The sequence below is a fragment of the Crotalus tigris genome, unplaced genomic scaffold (genome assembly GCF_016545835.1).
Source record: "Crotalus tigris isolate CLP2741 ecotype Arizona unplaced genomic scaffold, ASM1654583v1 scf7180000020145.1122116, whole genome shotgun sequence".
NCBI classification, from domain to species: Eukaryota; Metazoa; Chordata; class Lepidosauria; order Squamata; family Viperidae; genus Crotalus; species Crotalus tigris.
In genome coordinates, this window is record NW_024097874.1 from 700,707 (window position 1) to 717,226 (window position 16,520).

General features: G+C 45.5%; 6 non-coding genes across 6 annotated transcripts; 4 read left to right on the forward strand and 2 right to left on the reverse strand.

The window, feature by feature from the left end:
- The first annotated feature begins 7,176 nt into the window (after positions 1 to 7,176).
- On the forward strand, positions 7,177 to 7,249 carry TRNAV-CAC. The gene has a single exon. It is a non-coding gene; the product is annotated as a tRNA-Val (tRNA).
- A 1,236-nt stretch (positions 7,250 to 8,485) lies between these two features.
- On the reverse strand, positions 8,486 to 8,558 carry TRNAV-AAC. The gene has a single exon. It is a non-coding gene; the product is annotated as a tRNA-Val (tRNA).
- A 991-nt stretch (positions 8,559 to 9,549) lies between these two features.
- TRNAN-GUU lies at positions 9,550 to 9,623 on the reverse strand. The gene has a single exon. It is a non-coding gene; the product is annotated as a tRNA-Asn (tRNA).
- Positions 9,624 to 11,557: 1,934 nt separating this feature from the next.
- On the forward strand, positions 11,558 to 11,630 carry TRNAV-AAC. Its single transcript has one exon. It is a non-coding gene; the product is annotated as a tRNA-Val (tRNA).
- A 4,259-nt stretch (positions 11,631 to 15,889) lies between these two features.
- Positions 15,890 to 15,963, forward strand: TRNAN-GUU. The gene has a single exon. It is a non-coding gene; the product is annotated as a tRNA-Asn (tRNA).
- A 264-nt stretch (positions 15,964 to 16,227) lies between these two features.
- On the forward strand, positions 16,228 to 16,300 carry TRNAV-CAC. Its single transcript has one exon. It is a non-coding gene; the product is annotated as a tRNA-Val (tRNA).
- Positions 16,301 to 16,520: the final 220 nt, after the last annotated feature.

The window sequence follows — 16,520 nt, forward strand, 5'->3', positions numbered from 1 at the left end:
GGGAAAGTACCCCAGGCTGGTACAATGACCTCACCTGCCTGATATCAGCTAGCTTACACCAACAGGATGTTACAGCCAACTGCTCCCTGTTTTGGGCCTCTGGCTTCTATATTCTTAAGGATTGGTAAGGAGTTTCACCAATAGAAATGCTGTTACTATGCGGATGCCATCTTACTTTATGCTATTTGAATGTCTGTATAAAAGGCGATAAACACTGCGAAGGCGGTCAGCCATATTTCCACCCTGCAATGACTGAGCACTGATTACTACACCTTTCCCCTCAGCATGGCTGGCTCAGGAATTCTGGGAGTTGAAGTCCACAAGTCATAAAAGGGCCAAGGTTGCCTATTCCTGGTCTAGGGGTTAAGGCAACACACTAGGAAACTGGACGCCTTGAGGACTAACTTAACCTTAAGCGTGAATGCCAGTTGGGTGACTCTGGGCCAGTCTCTCTCAGCCCACACATGTCACAGAGTTGTTGCAGAGAAAAATAGGAGGTGGAAGGAGTACTAGGTATCTCCGCTGCCTTATTTACAGGTAGTCCTGGAGATAAACCATAATGGAGCCTGCCCATTTTGCAGAAATCATTACATGAAACGAGTCACCTAGCAATCCTCCCATTCCTGCTCTCCCCAATGAAACATAAAACCAATGTTCTGGTTGTTAAAAAAAGTGTGGAATACCTCCTGGGTGGAGGAGGATATTGGGGGTCTAGTACAGGCCAAGGCTCATTTGTTCTTACCCTCCCAAGGCCTCCCCCATCCCTGAGTTATCCTATGTTCCACTTCCCATGCTTTGAGTCCCAACAGGGCTTTCCCCACTTGCACTTCGTCTTCCGAGGCCTTAGGGTTCTTCAAACTTGGCCCTTTTATGACTCATGGACTTCAACTCCCAGAATTCCTCAGCCAGCTTGCCTGGCTGAGGAATTCTGGGAGTTGAAGTCCACATGTCATAAAAGGGCCAAGTTTGAAGACCCCTGCCTTAGGCCTTGTTTATACTCCACCAGGCCAAACACCCTTCTCTGAAGCCTTCCAGAGGACCGGAATAATTTCCTTCTTTGTGCAGCACAGTTTCAAAAATGGGGGCCATTTTGTCCCATCCACAGGGCGCAGGGAAAAACCGCTTGGGTTTGCTGCCGTAACAAACTTTGCACAGTGCTGCAGAAGGCTTCTGCAGCATTCAGAAGCTTCTGCAGCACTGTGGAGACTTCTCTAAGGCAGCAAATTGAAGCAGTTTGTATGGCAGCCGCCATTTTGTGCCCACCCACAAATGTGTGGGACAAAATGGTGGCTCTAAGGCAGCAAATTGAAGCAGTTTGTGTGGCAGCCGCCATTTTGTGCCCACCCACAAATGGGTGGGACAAAATGGTGGCTGCCACACAAACTGCTTCAAACTGCAGCCCTGGGACACATGGCCTGCCCTCCTTCTACAATATGAGGTCTGGAGAGCTTCAGAAGGCAAATGTGGGTATGGGTGTGAGATGGGTGTGTGGGGAGCAGGCCCAAGCATTGAAAGGTTTTGGCAGGGTGAGATGGGGGAAGAGAAGTGGGAGGGCGCTGCAGATGAACCTGTAGTGCATTGTCAGAGAGAATGACCACAAACCTGCTGTAGCCATCTTAACCTTGAAATGGGGTCACAGGTAGCTTTTGGAGGGGGTCTGTCATAATTTCAAATGTTAGTTAAATGGCCTGTTGTATGTCAAGGATTACCTGTACTAAAACATTATGAAGGCAGGATACAAATTCTAAAAAGTGCTATTTTATCAAATATATTTTATCAAAAGCAGATGGTTACATCTAACCCCCAATGACTTCTCTATGATTCTAAGCACAGATAAGGATTCTTACCCAGAGAAGCCAGATTCCTGGAATTCTCTAACATGACTTCTCGGTGGAGAGCTTTTTGGCCAGGATCCAGTTGGGACCACTCCTCCTTGGAGAAATACACGGCCACTTCCTCAAAGGACACAACATCCTGAACAAGGAAAGAAGTTTCCCAATTAACAGATAATCCAAGAACAATTTGAGTTTTCTTTCAGCAAATGAAGGAGAGAGATCTAATGAATAAAATGGGCATCTTCTGCAGAATTCAGAATGAGATCTCAGAGCTTTTGGCTGACAGCACAACTGCAGCACATCTGATCAAGTTGGAAGGACTCGGAATGCCTTTCATGAGGCCGATTAAAATAGTTTTCTTGGTCAGTTGGTCTTAAATCTACTACTAATCAATGGCTCCAATTCTTCCGAAAGTAGGCGGAAGGAAACACAGGGATTACCCATCTGACTTTTTTTTTTTTTGCCAATGGTTTATTTATCAATTGAGGGAACAAACTCTTTCCCCCAATCCACACCTTTATGAAGATGTTGGGGAAGATTGTAATGGTAGTGAGAATGACCCTGGGAGACAGAAGGAAGATCTCCATCTGAGACAATTTCTGGTCAATGAAATCTGAGCCTGAAGCAGGAGGGCAGAGAAAGATGAAGATAAGATAAAGATAACCTTTATTGTCATTTTTTTTTTACTGTGGGCACAACGGCACACATCAAAAATGAAATTTAGTTGCCCGCCCTCAAAGTGAAACACGTACATGACACACACCTAAACATATTATATACAACATATGTATAGACCCACACCCCTACATATACATTATAACAAATATTAAACACTGTCCATCTTAGATATATAACGGAAGGAGGAAGCTTGAGAGTTTACAAGGTTAATGCTGTATGGCAGTGGTGGCGAACCTATGGCATGGGTGCCAGAGGCGGCACTCAGAGCTCTCTCTGTGGGCACTCGCACCGTCGCCCCAGTCCTAGGCCTTCAGCTGGGTTTTAGAAAACCTTTTCGCTTTAGGCCTCCACCATCGTATGCAAACAAAAAAGGTTCAATCAGTCAATTTCAACTTCTCGTGGGAAAAAAAAAGATCTTGCAAAGTTGGAATTGATTGATTGAACTTTTTAGTCCCACCCAGTCTGTTATTACCACCGCAGCCATGCCCACCGAACTGGCCACACCCAGCCAATGGGCCATGCCCACCCGGCACTCGACGATGCATAAGTGGGTTTTGGGTTGCAGTTTGGGCACTCGGTCTCTAAAAGGTTCGCCATCACTGCTGTATGGAATGAAACTATGTCTGAATATGGATGTTCTGCTGCGGATACCACGAAGCCTGCTCCCAGAAGGTAACAAGGAAAACAGGTTGTGAAGAGGATGTGTAGTGTAAAGCTTATCAGAAGGGACAGGTAGGTTAAGCCAAGTGTGAATTTTCAATGATCTGATCCAAAATTTGTTGCTTAGAAACATGACTATTATAAACTGAATTCCAGAACAAAATGAACCCCCCCCCGCCCAGATTCATGGACCTTTCTGATATTTCTTCTCCTACTTGAGGCAGAATTTCACCCACTCTTTCAGCTCTATCATGAAAAGGAGGTGATTCTAAAAATACCAAGGAGAGCTTTCTATTCTCTGTGAGGGACAGAAAATGGTGGAAGCAGATGGTTAAAAAAGGAACCAGAGAGAGAGAGACTCAAGTGAAAATGAGCAAAAGAATCAGCTAGATATTAAGCCTCACATTACACGAGAATTACTTCTGTTACCTGGCAGGGTGTCCTGACTTCTGGAAGCTCTCCCTGAACAGCAACTCTTGAGAGGGTTTGGAAGAATCTTTCCTCCCCTTGGAATATTCAGTCACAGCTTCTAAGGATTTCTAGACATGGTGTGACATGAGAAAGAAGGGAAGAGCACAGAGACAGAAATGAATTATCATACTGCACTCTCAACCTAGCAGACCACAGTGTCCATCACTGAAGTTGGAAAATGAGAGTGAAAAAATTGCCCCAAATACATGCCCTGGAAGAATAGAATAACTGGCCCTAGGAGTTCATAATCTCAGAAAACTCTGCTAGAATAGAATAGAATAGATGTAAGGACCCACCCCACTTTGCATCTTAAGAAGACAGAACTCTTGGAATAAGTCTTCCAACAGGAATCCTTTATTAAGAGAAAATGGTTGCAGGCATGCTAGACAGGACTTGGGGTTCAAGCTCTCCCATTCAAGGTTTTAAGGGGTTCCCCAGTAGTCCCACCCCATCAACCCCCCTTCCAGTGATAGTTTCAAGTATCACAATTCCACCCCCTTTCTTCTTTCTTCCGTCTGGATGGAGACTTCAGATAACTACCTGAAAGGCAAATACCCTTCTTTGTAAGGTCCTCTAGTGCTAACGCTTTGATGTTACAATAAACACACATTCAGCATTCAGCTCTTTGAAGTGTACTGAAGGAAGTGAGGGCCATAAAGCCCCTTTGTTCTCCCCCTTCTCTCCCTCTGATGGCAGAATCCAGAGAAGGCAGAATTGGGAGTTTCTATATTTGATAATTAAAGATGAAATATAATTGGATTCTGACAATAGAATAGAATAGAATAGAATAGAATAGAATAGAATAGGCTAGGCTAGGCTAGGCTAGGCTAGGCTAGGCTAGGCTAGGCTAGGCTAGAATAGAATAGAATAGAATAGAATAGAATAGAATAGAATAGAATAGAATAGAATAGAATAGAATAGAATAGAGCTGGAAGGGACCTTGGAGGTCTTCTAGTCCAGCCCCCTGCTCAAGCAGGAGAACCTATACTATCTCAGACAGGTGACGGTCCAGTCTCCTCTTAAAAATCTCCAGTGATGGAGCGCCCACGATTTCTGGAGGCAAGCTGTTCCACTGGTTGATTGTCCTCGCTGTTAGGAAATTTCTCCTTAATTCCAGGTTGCTTCTCTCTTTGATCAGTTTCCAACCATTGTTTCTTGTCCTGCCTTCAGGTGCTTTGGAGAATAATTTGACCCCCTCTTCTTTGTGGCAGCCCCTCAAATACTGGAATACTGCTATCATGTCTCCCCTGTTTTTTCTTTTTTTAAAATTAGCCAAACCCAAGTTCTACAGCTGTTCTTCCTATGTTTTAGTCTCCAGGCCTTGGATCATCTTAGTTGCTCTTCTCTGAACTTTTTCTAAGGTCTCAACATCTTTTTTGTAGTAGGGTGACCAAAATTGATTGCAGTATTCCACATGTGGTCTTATTAGGGTTTTATAAAGAAAGGGGGTGGCCTCTCCAGGAAGTGGCAGTTTCTAGATTTTCCTCTTTTAAATGTCCAAGAACCTTCTGTGATCTTGTCAACATTGAGGAAATCTCTGTGGAGCCTCAAAAGTCGTTTTCCTTAAGAGCAGCTTCTCTGTAAAGATTCAAGGAGGCCTCAAAAATGAGCAAAAATCCTGTCAGAAATGGTAGGGCAGTCAACAGACAAGAAATAGGAGCTTCTGTTTGAAATACAGCCTGTATCTTGTGGCTGTTAGCAAACCTAGGCCTGAAATGAGGGAAGATGTGGGGGCTGGCAGAGAAGTGATGGGTGAGGAAAATCAAGATTTGTATGGTTATTTAGTGAGTTGAAGTATTACAACTGCCATTCTCAAATTCATGCCTCTGGGCAGCTAAGGGTGGCTGGAAGCACTAAGAGGCAGCCTGTAATAATAATATCCTGAAGAAAAGATCCTGATGAAAAAGAGATATCAAAATAAAACAGATCCCAAAATGAAGAAAAAAAAATCAAACTCATGGATGTTTTAGAAAGACGCTATGATGGAGAATGGGAGAACCGGTCTCTAATGTGTCTGGAGAAAAAAGTGGAATTACAAAATGAAGGAAGGCAAATACTGAAAAGTAAATACAGAGCTCAAATAACAGGAGGCCAAAATTAAAAAAAGACAAAAATAGTTTTATTTAGCTGTTGTATAGGGGAAAAAAACAGCAGGAAATATGAGTAGTAAACTTAAGATCTTTAGAGAATTTAAGGGAACTAAAATATAGATTCCCGTGGTTTGAAGAGATTATTAGTCTGGATTTGCAGGTGATAGTGCAAAAACAAAAAAAGAGATTTATCTACAGTTAGTAAAAAAAAAAAAGAAATAGAGAAATAGCAGTTAAGCAACATGGAATGGCAAGTTCTCTCTCTTGCTAAAAGCCTGGTTCTTCTCAGCCCATTTTGGCCCATCAGGCTTGTCAAATAGCAAATTTCTAAACCTGGTTCCAGAAATTGCTGGGTTTAAACTCTCCTGTCCTGGAAGATTACCCAGTTTAGATGGTGACCAGGACCAGGACAGACTAGAAATGGAAAATTGCCATTTTTCTTTAGTGCTGCAAAATGCGAAGCCATCAAACTCTTAGGGCCTGTGCTCTCTAGCGGCTGGCTTGGGATGACTAGCCCTGGTTGATCAATAGTTTTAAAGCAGACATGTCAAACACAAGGCCCGGGGGCCGGATGCGGCCCGTGAAGTGGTTTCATGTGGCCCGTGAAGCCATCCTGGAAACAGTGAGAGAACTGCCCCCGCTGCCTTGGCCCTGGCCCAGGCCAGCCGGGAGCCAATGTACAATTTTGTGGTGGCCATCTTGGCACTTGCCCCGGTGGACCATGCCTTGGCACTTGCCCCAGGCCCGCCCCCTTCTGCCAGAGACCCTCAAATCTGTCCCACTCCTGCCCAGGCCCCCACAGGCACCCTTGATGCGAATGATGTAGAACTGGCCACGTCCACCAAGTAGGCCACACCCACTCCATCCACGATGATCAATAATAATAATAATAATAATAATAATAATAATAATAATAATAAAAGTTGGAAGGGACCTTGGAGGTCATATTTATGCCTCAGTAGGAAAAAGCATTGACAGTGTGGGAATCTAAGCTCTCATATGAATGCATTAACAATTCATCCCCTTCATATTTAACTTTCAGTGGGAGGGAAAAAAGCCACGCTACAAAAGCCAAAAAGAAGCCCTGGCACCAGGTATGAATCTCCTGACTGAGGGAGGCTGATGCCAATCCCTGTGCCAAGTCTCTGTGGCGCAAGGGGTTAGCCCACCCAGGGACGGCCTGCTTGATGAGATGATCCCAAGATGACGGTGATAGATTGCTGTTGTACTTGCCTTTTCATCTGAAGGCTTCAGTTCTCACACTGTCAGTGCTTTTTGTCACTAGGATTCAAACATTTGTATTGCTTTTACCTTCCAAAATGCAAAAGGAGGAGGAAGCATAAGAAATATCATCGCCTTAATCCCTCTGATGCTGTAGATGTCAGACTGGGAGGACCAGCAAAAGATATGGGCATCCTAGCTGAGAGTAGGCCATATCTGTAGTTTCTGTGGTGTAGTGGTTATCACATTTGCCTCACACGCAAAAGGTCCCTGGTTCGACACCAGGCAGAAACACATCTTTTTCTCAGGATTAAAGCCACTCCTCGCTCAACGAAAGGGCAGAAAAAGGCTGTACCAGTGAGACAAGCAAGAACCCCATTCTCTTTTCTGTTTTATTGGAAAGGGAATGAATGGTTTCAAGACACCAGTCAAGAAGGGCTGGTCATCTCAAGTGAGGAAGTAGTGAAAAATAAAGTCCTGTCTGATTTTGAACTCCCAGAATTCTGAGCACCAGGGAAAAGGGTGGGTTTCCCACCCATAGCCTGCCCCCCCATAGCCTGCCTGAATCACTTTAAGCACAGGAGGTGGTGGGACAAGGGGGCCCCAGGAGCATCCAGACCAACTATACCAGGGGTAGGTAACCTTGTCTCTTTTATGACTCATGGACTTCAACTCCCAGAATTTCTGAGTCACCGCTTTTTGAAGGAAGCAATATTAAAAGGGACTCTTCCAGTGGTGGGATTCAGCCGATTCGCACCACTTTGGCAGAACCGGTAGCTAATTTTTTGTTGCCCAAGACTAAGCCAATTCCATGGCACCACAAACTCCCTAAGCCAGACATGTCAAACACAAGGCCCAGGGGCCGGATGCGGCCTGTGAAGTGGTTTCATGTGGCCCGTGAAGCCATTCTGGAAACAGTGAGGGAACGGCCCCCTCTGCCTTGGCCCTGGCCCAGGCCGGCCGGGAGCCAATGTACAATTTTGTGGTGGCCATCTATGCTGAAATGCATTCAGTCTTAGCTCCACAAGGCCGTCCAGAAACAGCGAGGAACCAGCCTCTGCCGTGTTAGCCCCACCCCCTGGGTGCATGCTGGGGAGGTGTCACCCTTTGTGAAGAATGAAGAAATGCACCATGCCTTGATGCTTGCCCCGGTCCCACCCCTTTCTCCCAGACATCCTCAGATCTGTCCCACTCCTGCCCAGGCCCCCACAGGCACCCTTGACGCAAATGATGTAGAACTGGCCACATCCACCCAGTAGGCCACACCCACTCCATCCATGCCCACCCAGTAGGCCACACCCACTCCATCCAAACCCACCAAGTAGGCCACACCCACTCCATCCACGCCCACCCGGCCCCCGAGGGCAACTGCAATGCTGATGCGGCCCTCAGTGAAATTGAGTTTGACACCTCTGCTTTAAAGCGTCATCTTCTTATTCATTGCCCGTTGGATAAGGGAGAAAAGAAAACGGGATGCTATTTTCTGTATATGCCTGGAACTTGAAATGATCCCATGCTGAGAAAAAGACATGTTTCTGCCTGGTTTCGAACCAGGGACCTTTTGCGTGTTAGGCAAATGTGATAACCACTACACCACAGAAACCAGAGGTATGGGTACTTTTCAACTAGCAGGCCCATATCTTTGGCAGGCCAATCCAGACTGGTATTTGCAGCATGAGAGGGCTTTAAAAGCTGATATTCCTTAGAGATTTGTGCCCTCCAGAAGTCAGTGACAGAGTGAAAGATGAGGGAGCAGAATTTAAGGGATTCTCGGGCTACTGGTTAAATCCTGCATTTCAGGAGAGTTTTTCTTTTCCAAAGAAATTAAGTCACAGGCAAAGATGAAACATGGAAGGAACCTGACTGAAGCGGTCAGGTGAGCAGTTCCGTGTTTCTGCAGGGAATGGAGCCACTGATCTTTCAGGGATTTCCCATCTGGCTGGATTTGGTTCCTGGAAGGTTAAAGGCAAGCAGCTGATTTCAGAAAAACTGTCTGGGATTTTCTTCTGCATTGTGTCTTGGCGAAATTGCCAAATCTTTACCTCCTGTAAAGAGTTTCTGTAAGATCCTGGAGCTCATCTGTCTCATCTGCAGAAACATTTTGCCCTTAAAAAAGAACAAGATTCCTGTAGTTGCACAATGCTGTGAAGCATCACTCAGCTTTCTTAACTCGCAACCTGTGTACAGGCTGAGGCTGGCACTAATCTGACTTTGCATTCTCAGCAGCAATTAAAATATAGAAATAACACCCCGATTTCCCTTCTCTTAGGCTTGGGGCCTTCTCCCACTTTTTAATTATGGGAGATGTTTTTATTTAGTTGATATAATAGGAACTGTATAAGCTTAAATATGAGATAGTAGATATTAAGGGAAAAAGAGAGGGAATATTTGAGGTTGTAGTTTGAGATTTGTACTAAAGGTTTTTGTATGTAACTGAACTATTGATTACCCAGCCACCATGTTGCTTTTTAAATACCTAAATGTAAAAATAGAAAATTAATAAAAATATTATTAAAAAAGAAAACAAGAATAAGAATCCAGCAGATAAACATTCTGTAACCTTCACCTATTATTGTTCAATCCATCAAGCAGGCCGTCCCTGGGTGGGCTCGAACCACCATCCTTCTGGTTAACAGCCAGACGCGCTAACCCCTTGCGCCACAGAGACCTGGCACAGGCCTCCCCCTCGGCTCCTCCCACCTGAGCATCCGTGGCTGGGGCTGGTAGACAGCAATACGATACTTTAGTCACAAGGCACAGTGTGCTCCTCTCTCCCCCCATCAGATGGGAAAGGAGAAAGCCCGGCTATAACTACTGCTTCTCTGGAGACAGGATCTCAACAGCTGTGCCAGTGGTGTAGGGGCATCATGCAGGGTTCCCAATCTTGCGACCCGGGTTCGAGTCCCGGCTGGCGCACGCCTCCTTCCACCTTTTGCCCTTCTAGGATATACAGATAGCATCACCAGACAAAGTTTTGATCCCGGATTCTGTTTTCAATGGGAGGAAAAAAGAAAAGTTCTTGATAGCTGGCACTGACCATCACCTTGCACTCTCTCTGCTTTTGGTTTAACTCTTATGAGGATAGCTGGGGCCAAAGCCCCAGAATCACTATCAGCTGGAAGAAGTGCCCACAGGGATGAGATTTGAATCCATGCATACAGAGCACATGGCATTAGTTGTCCTTGAATTTCCCCACTCAATCATCTTGCTAAGGGAAACGTACCTGCAGGTGTTCTTGGGTGAACTCAAACCACCCTGTCCTTCTGCTCAACAGCCAGATCCCTTGACCCCCTCGTGTTCCAGAGATGTGGGTCATGGCTCCAACTCAGCCTATGTCAGTGGTGGTGAGCCTATGGCACGTGTGCCAGAGGCGGCACTTGGAGCCATCTCTGTGGGCACACATGCCATCACCCCAGCACCGCCTCCCCCCACGGCCCCCTCCTCACCAGCAACCCCCCTGGAGAAGAGTCTCCCCCGGGCGCAGCCCGCACAGAGCAGCACAGCCAAGGACATAGCTGGGCAACAGGGACAAGCCTCTGCCCTCACACCCCAGAGTGTGCAGATGATGCTGCGGGTATGGGCGGAGGGCATGGCTGCCATGGTGCTGCAGGGCTGCCTGGGCGATCTGCTGTGGCAGGCCATGGAAGCAGTGCGTGGCCCTGTGGGCGGGCAGGGGCGGAGCAGGCAGGGTGGGAGGTGGAGCGGGGGCAGGGGCAGTTTTTGGGCACTCGGTCTCTAAAAGGTTCGCCATCACTGTTCTAGGTTGCTTCTCTCCTCGATTAGTTTCCATTAGTTTCCAAATAGAGATAAGCAGCTAGTTTCAGAAAGATTGTCTAGATTTTTAAGTCTAACGAAGGTTATAGGGAAGAATCTTTTGTAAAAAAAAAAACAAAAACAATATTTAATATGTATTTGCTATTTATATGTAGGGGTGTGGGTCTATACCAGTGGTTCTCAACCTGTGGGTCGGGACCCCATTTGGGGTCGAACGACCATTTCACGGGAGTCGCTAAACAATGCAGTCCGCCATTTTTTCCCCCTTTTCCTTAGCTGTGCTACTCCCTTTTATTCTATTGGCTTTTGAAAGCCAATAGGAATTGTCCAGGCTGTCTCTGCATTGCTGAGCCTGCCAAAAGTCCCATTCTGCAAACGGTGTTGCACCAGTTGAGTAGTCTTCGACTTAAGATTGGTTGAGTAGTCCTTGACTTACGACCGGTTGGGGGTCGCGGCATTAAAAAGGTTGAGAACCACTGGTCTATACACATGTTGTACATAGTAGGTGTGTGTCATGTATGTGTTTCACTTTGAGAGCGGGCAACTAGATTTCATTTTTGATGTGTGCCATTGTGCCCACAGTAAAAAATGACAATAAAGGTTATCATCTTATCTTATCGTATCTTGTCCTGAACAAAAGGATACAACCAGCAGCCTGAAAAATGCCTGAAATTCTGCTCCCTCGTTTTTCACTCTGCCACTGAGCTCCGTAAAGGCACAAAACACTAAGGAATAGCAGATCTTTAATCCATCCCCTACTGCAAGCAACAGTCTGGGATTGCCAGCAAAAGACATGGGCATGCTGGTTGAGATCAGCCCATATCGGTGGTTTCTGTGGTGTAGTGGTTATCACATTTGCCTAACATGCAAAAGGTCCCTGGTTCGAGACCAGGCAGAAACACGTCTTTTTCTCAGCATGAGAACATTTCAAATCTCAAGCCTATACAGGAAGTATCTCCTTGCACCACCTGGGCCACAGCTCTGCCTGAGTTCCTGGAGTGCAGCAGACTGATCCTCCTTCCTTAGGTGCAAAAGAAATATATTTTGTCTCCGCCATGCCAACCAAGAACCAGTTTAGCAAAAATTAAGAAAAAAGAGGTGTCTGTATAATTATGGGTTTCTTTTATTCCTTCTGGTCTTGACTTTGCTGGAGCTCAGCTGTGAATGCCTATAAAAACTGTCTGAAGACTGGCTAGCCAGGAAAGGAGCTTTGAGAAGCCAAGTCCTTCACCAACACCGGATTATCCCTTTGAGCCAACGACTAATCCAGTCTGGGAAAGGAGGTCCCCGACTTCCCTCATTCTGAGAACTTCCAAGCTAACAAATTTGGGTGAAACTGGGGTGGGGCGCAGGCGGTGGAACTCTCCTCACCCCTTCTGTTATCCTTCTTTCTCCTTGAATGGAAGTTCTGGGCATCAGCTTTGGACTGATGGCCTACTATAGTGATGGTGAACCTTTTAGAGACCAAGTACCCAAAAACTGTCCCCCCCACCCCTGTCCCCGCTCCACCCTGCCTGCTGGGCCACCCACCACCTCCACGGCCTGTCATAGATCACAGCAGCGCCATGGCAACCATGCCATCTGCCCATGCCCCGCAGCATCATTTGCACACAACGGGGCGAATGTCCCCGCTGCCTGGCTACCATGTCCTTGGATGGGCTGCTTCACATGGGCCGCACCCGGGGGTGACTCTCCTCCGGGGGGCTGCTGGTGAGGAGGGGGCCGTGGGAGGAGGCGGGGCTGGGGCAACGGTGCATGTGCCCACAGAGAGGGCTCCGAGTGCCGCCTCTGGCACATGTGTCATAGGTTCGCCACCACTGTTGTAGATGATTCCTGTTTTTTCTTCTTTGGTTGTCGGGTCTTTTGGTCTGCTTAGGATGTTTTGAAGGGCTTTAGCTGGCTTGCGTGCTATGCTGATTCCATGCGGTTGTGGGAGTCTGTTGGTGGTTTCTGAGATATTCTTGATGTATGGCAGTGTAATTCCTTTTAGGGTTTGTGTTGGTTGTGCTGCATTTCTTTGAAAGGTCGGGGACTTTTTGATAAAGTTGTGTGGATATTCATTTTTTTTGAAAATGTTGTATAGATGCTTTATTTCCTTTTTCTGCTGTTTTGGGTTGCTGCAGTGTGTTTGGGCTTATTTAAATAAAGTCCTTACACAACTTCTCTTGTTGGAGGTTGGGTTGTCACTTTGGTAGTGGAGCACCTGGTTGGTATGGGTGGTTTTTCTGTAGACTTACATTTCTAGTTTTCCATTGTGGTCTCTGCTGATCAGGATGCAGAACGATCCTCGAACATCAATTAGCCATCGGAAGACATGATGAAAATTCTTTAATTTTACAATATGTTGATAGACTTAACCATTGTTTCAGTTGGGAAAATATGACCATCATAGACCAAGCCAGGTCCAAAAATGGCAGGGAATTTCTAGAAGCCTGGCACTCTGACAAATCAGCCATCAAAAGACACACAGAGATTAACAACATCTATAGACTATGCAAAAGAGACAATCAACCAACCCAAAAAAGAACAAACAAAGAACACTATCTAACAAAATGAAATTCAGTGGTGAAAAAAGTAAAGTTCTACATTTAGGCAAGAAAAACCAAATGCACAAGTATAGCATAGGTGGTACTTTGCTCAATAGTAGTAACTGTGAAAAGGATCTCGGAGTCCTAGTGGACAATCACTTAAATATGAGCCAGCAGTGTGCTGCAGCTGCCAAAAAAGCCAACACAGTGCTAGGCTGCATTAACAGAGGGATAGAATCAAGATCACGTGAAGTATTAATACCACTTTACAATGCCTTGGTAAGGCCACACTTGGAATACTGCATCCAGTTTTGGTCATCACGATGTAAAAAAGATGTTGAGACTCTAGAAAGAGTACAGAGAAGAGCAACAAAGATGATTAGGGGACTGGAGGCTAAAACATATAAGGAACGGTTGCTGGAATTGGGTATGTCTAGTTTAATGAAGAGAAGGATGAGGGGGGACATGATAGCAGTGTTCCAATATCTCAGGGGCTGCCACAAAGAAGAGGGAGTCAAGCTATTCTCCAAAGTGCCTGAAGGCAGGACAAGAAGCAATGGATGGAAACTAACCAAGGAGAGAAGCAACCTAGAACTAAGGAGAAACTTCCTGAGGGTTAGAACAATTAACCAGTGGAACAACCTGCCTCCAGAAGCGGTGAATGTACTGTACGTTTTAAAGAAGAGACTGGACAGCCATTTGTCTGAAATGGTATAGGGTTTCCTGCCTGACAAATCTATAGACTAGATGACCTCCAAGGCCCCTTCCAACCCTATTACTATTATTATTATTATTATTATTATTATTATGACTTCAACACCTCTCCACCAGCAATCAACATCCAGATCCACATAGATTATCTCCAATGTTAACATCAGATCAACAATCAAGTAAACAATACCCCAATCAAGAAACTGCCAACGGCAAACAGCCCAATCAAAGAATCTCTAAGACCATCCCCACCAACACTGACAGGGCAAGCCACCAGAACATAAACTGACAGCAAACTGCACTCTTTACCAGCACTGGTGATGTCACCTAGTTTGGGTAATGAAACGTCTGCAAGAAAACAAGCAACCTCAGAGAGCCCCAAGGAATCCTCAATTTACACTGGAAATATTGGACAGCAACCTTTCATTCACAGGAGCAAATCCCGGAGAGATCAGAGGTCCATCCCATGGGGAAAATGAGAGTTGGACCCATGACCTCTTCCACCAAGATCCTCCTCCTTTTATATTTGAGGGGTCCTTTGTGCCCTCTAAGCTTGCTTCCTGCCCTACCAGGGAGCCCCAGGAAAGCTAGCCATGGATGGTATAAGGACAGACACCAAGAAAAAGCTTTCAATGGAAAAAGGGGCGGCTGATTCAGTACCACGGAGAGCGCCCAAGGTCGTTTGGGCTGCGTTAACTCTGGCTAAAAGGGACTTCGCTCCGCTCTTTCTGGTGGCCAGCAGAAGCCCAGAGCTTTAAAGATACTGCTGGGCAGAGGGGGCAACTATGGCAACATTACAACTTGTGGACTTCTGGAGTCGAAGTCCATAGGTTGTAAAGTTGCCATAGTTGCCCAATCCTACTGTAGGGTGTCTTTTATATCCCTTTTGCATTTTGGAAGATAAAGCTGACCCAAAAGATGAAATAATAATAATAATAATAATAGAGAAGACAGCAACAGACAGTAAGTGCTGCCTATGCAAAGAAGCTGAAGAAACAGTGGACCACCTGGTAAGCTGTTGCAAGAAGATTGCACAGACTGACTACAAGAGAGCGGCATGACAAAGTAGCAACAATGGTGCATTGGAAGATCTGTAAAAAATATCATTTGCCTGTAAGCAAAAACTGGTGGGATCATAAAATAGAGAAAGTCATAGAAAATGATAAAATTAAACTGCTCTGGGACTTCAGAATTCAAACAAATAAGCACCTGCAACATAACACCCCAGACTTAACAATTGTCGATAAGAAAGACAAAAAAGTCTGGATAGTGGACGTGGCAGTGCCTGGAGATAGCAGAATAGAACTGGAGAAGATAACAAAATACAAAGACCTACAAATAGAAATAGAAAGACTGTGGCAAAAGCAAGCAAGGGTAGTACCAATAGTGATAGGCTTCTTGGGTGCAATCCCAAAACAACTGGAACGCCACTTGAACACCATTGGCATTGACAAATTCGCTATTAGTCAATTGCAAAAGGCGGCCTTACTAGGAACTGCTTCCATCCTGCGACGATATCTGTAATACCATCAAACATCCACATCTGCCTATCCCAGGTCCTGGGTAAGGACTCGATAGGTAGACAAAATGCCAAACCCAGTCTGAACATCTGGCTGACTGTGCGATGATCGATAATAATAATACTAATAATAATAATAATAATAATAATAATAATAATAATAATAATAATAATAATAATAAAGTTGGAAGGGACCTTGGAGGTTATATTTATGCCTCAGTAAGAAAAAGCATTGACAGTGTGGGAATCGAAGCTCTCATATGAATGCATTAACAATTCATCCCCTTCATATTTAACTTTCAGTGGGAGGGAAAAAAGCCGCGCTACAAAAGCCAAAAAGAAGCCCTGGCACCAGGTATGAATCTCCTGACTGAGGGAGGCTGATGCCAATCCCTGTGCCAAGTCTCTGTGGCACAAGGGGTTAGCGCATCTGGCTGTTAACCAGAAGGATGGTGGTTCGAGCCCACCCAGGGACGGCCTGCTTGATGAGATGATCCCAAGATGACGGTGATAGATTGCTGTTGTACTTGCCTTTTCATCTGAAGGCTTCAGTTCTCACACTGTCAGTGCTTTTTGTTACTAGGATTCAAACATTTGTATTGCTTTTACCTTCCAAAATGCAAAAGGGGGAGGAAGCATAAGAAATATCATCGCCTTAATCCCTCTGATGCTGTAGATGTCAGACTGGGAGGACCAGCAAAAGATATGGGCATCCTAGCTGAGAGTAGGCCATATCTGTAGTTTCTGTGGTGTACTGGTTATCACATTTGCCTCACAGGCAAAAGGTCCCTGGTTTGACACCAGGCAGAAACACATCTTTTTCTCAGGATTAAAGCCACACCTCACTCAACGAAAGGGCAGGAAAAGGCTGCACCAGTGAGACAAGCAAGAACCCCATTCTCTTTTCTATTTTATTGGAAAGGGAATGAATGGTTTCAAGACACCAGTCAAGAAAGGCTGGTCATCCCAAGTGAGGACGTAGTGAAAAATAAAGTCCTGTCTGATTTTGAACTCCCAGAATCCTGAGCACCAG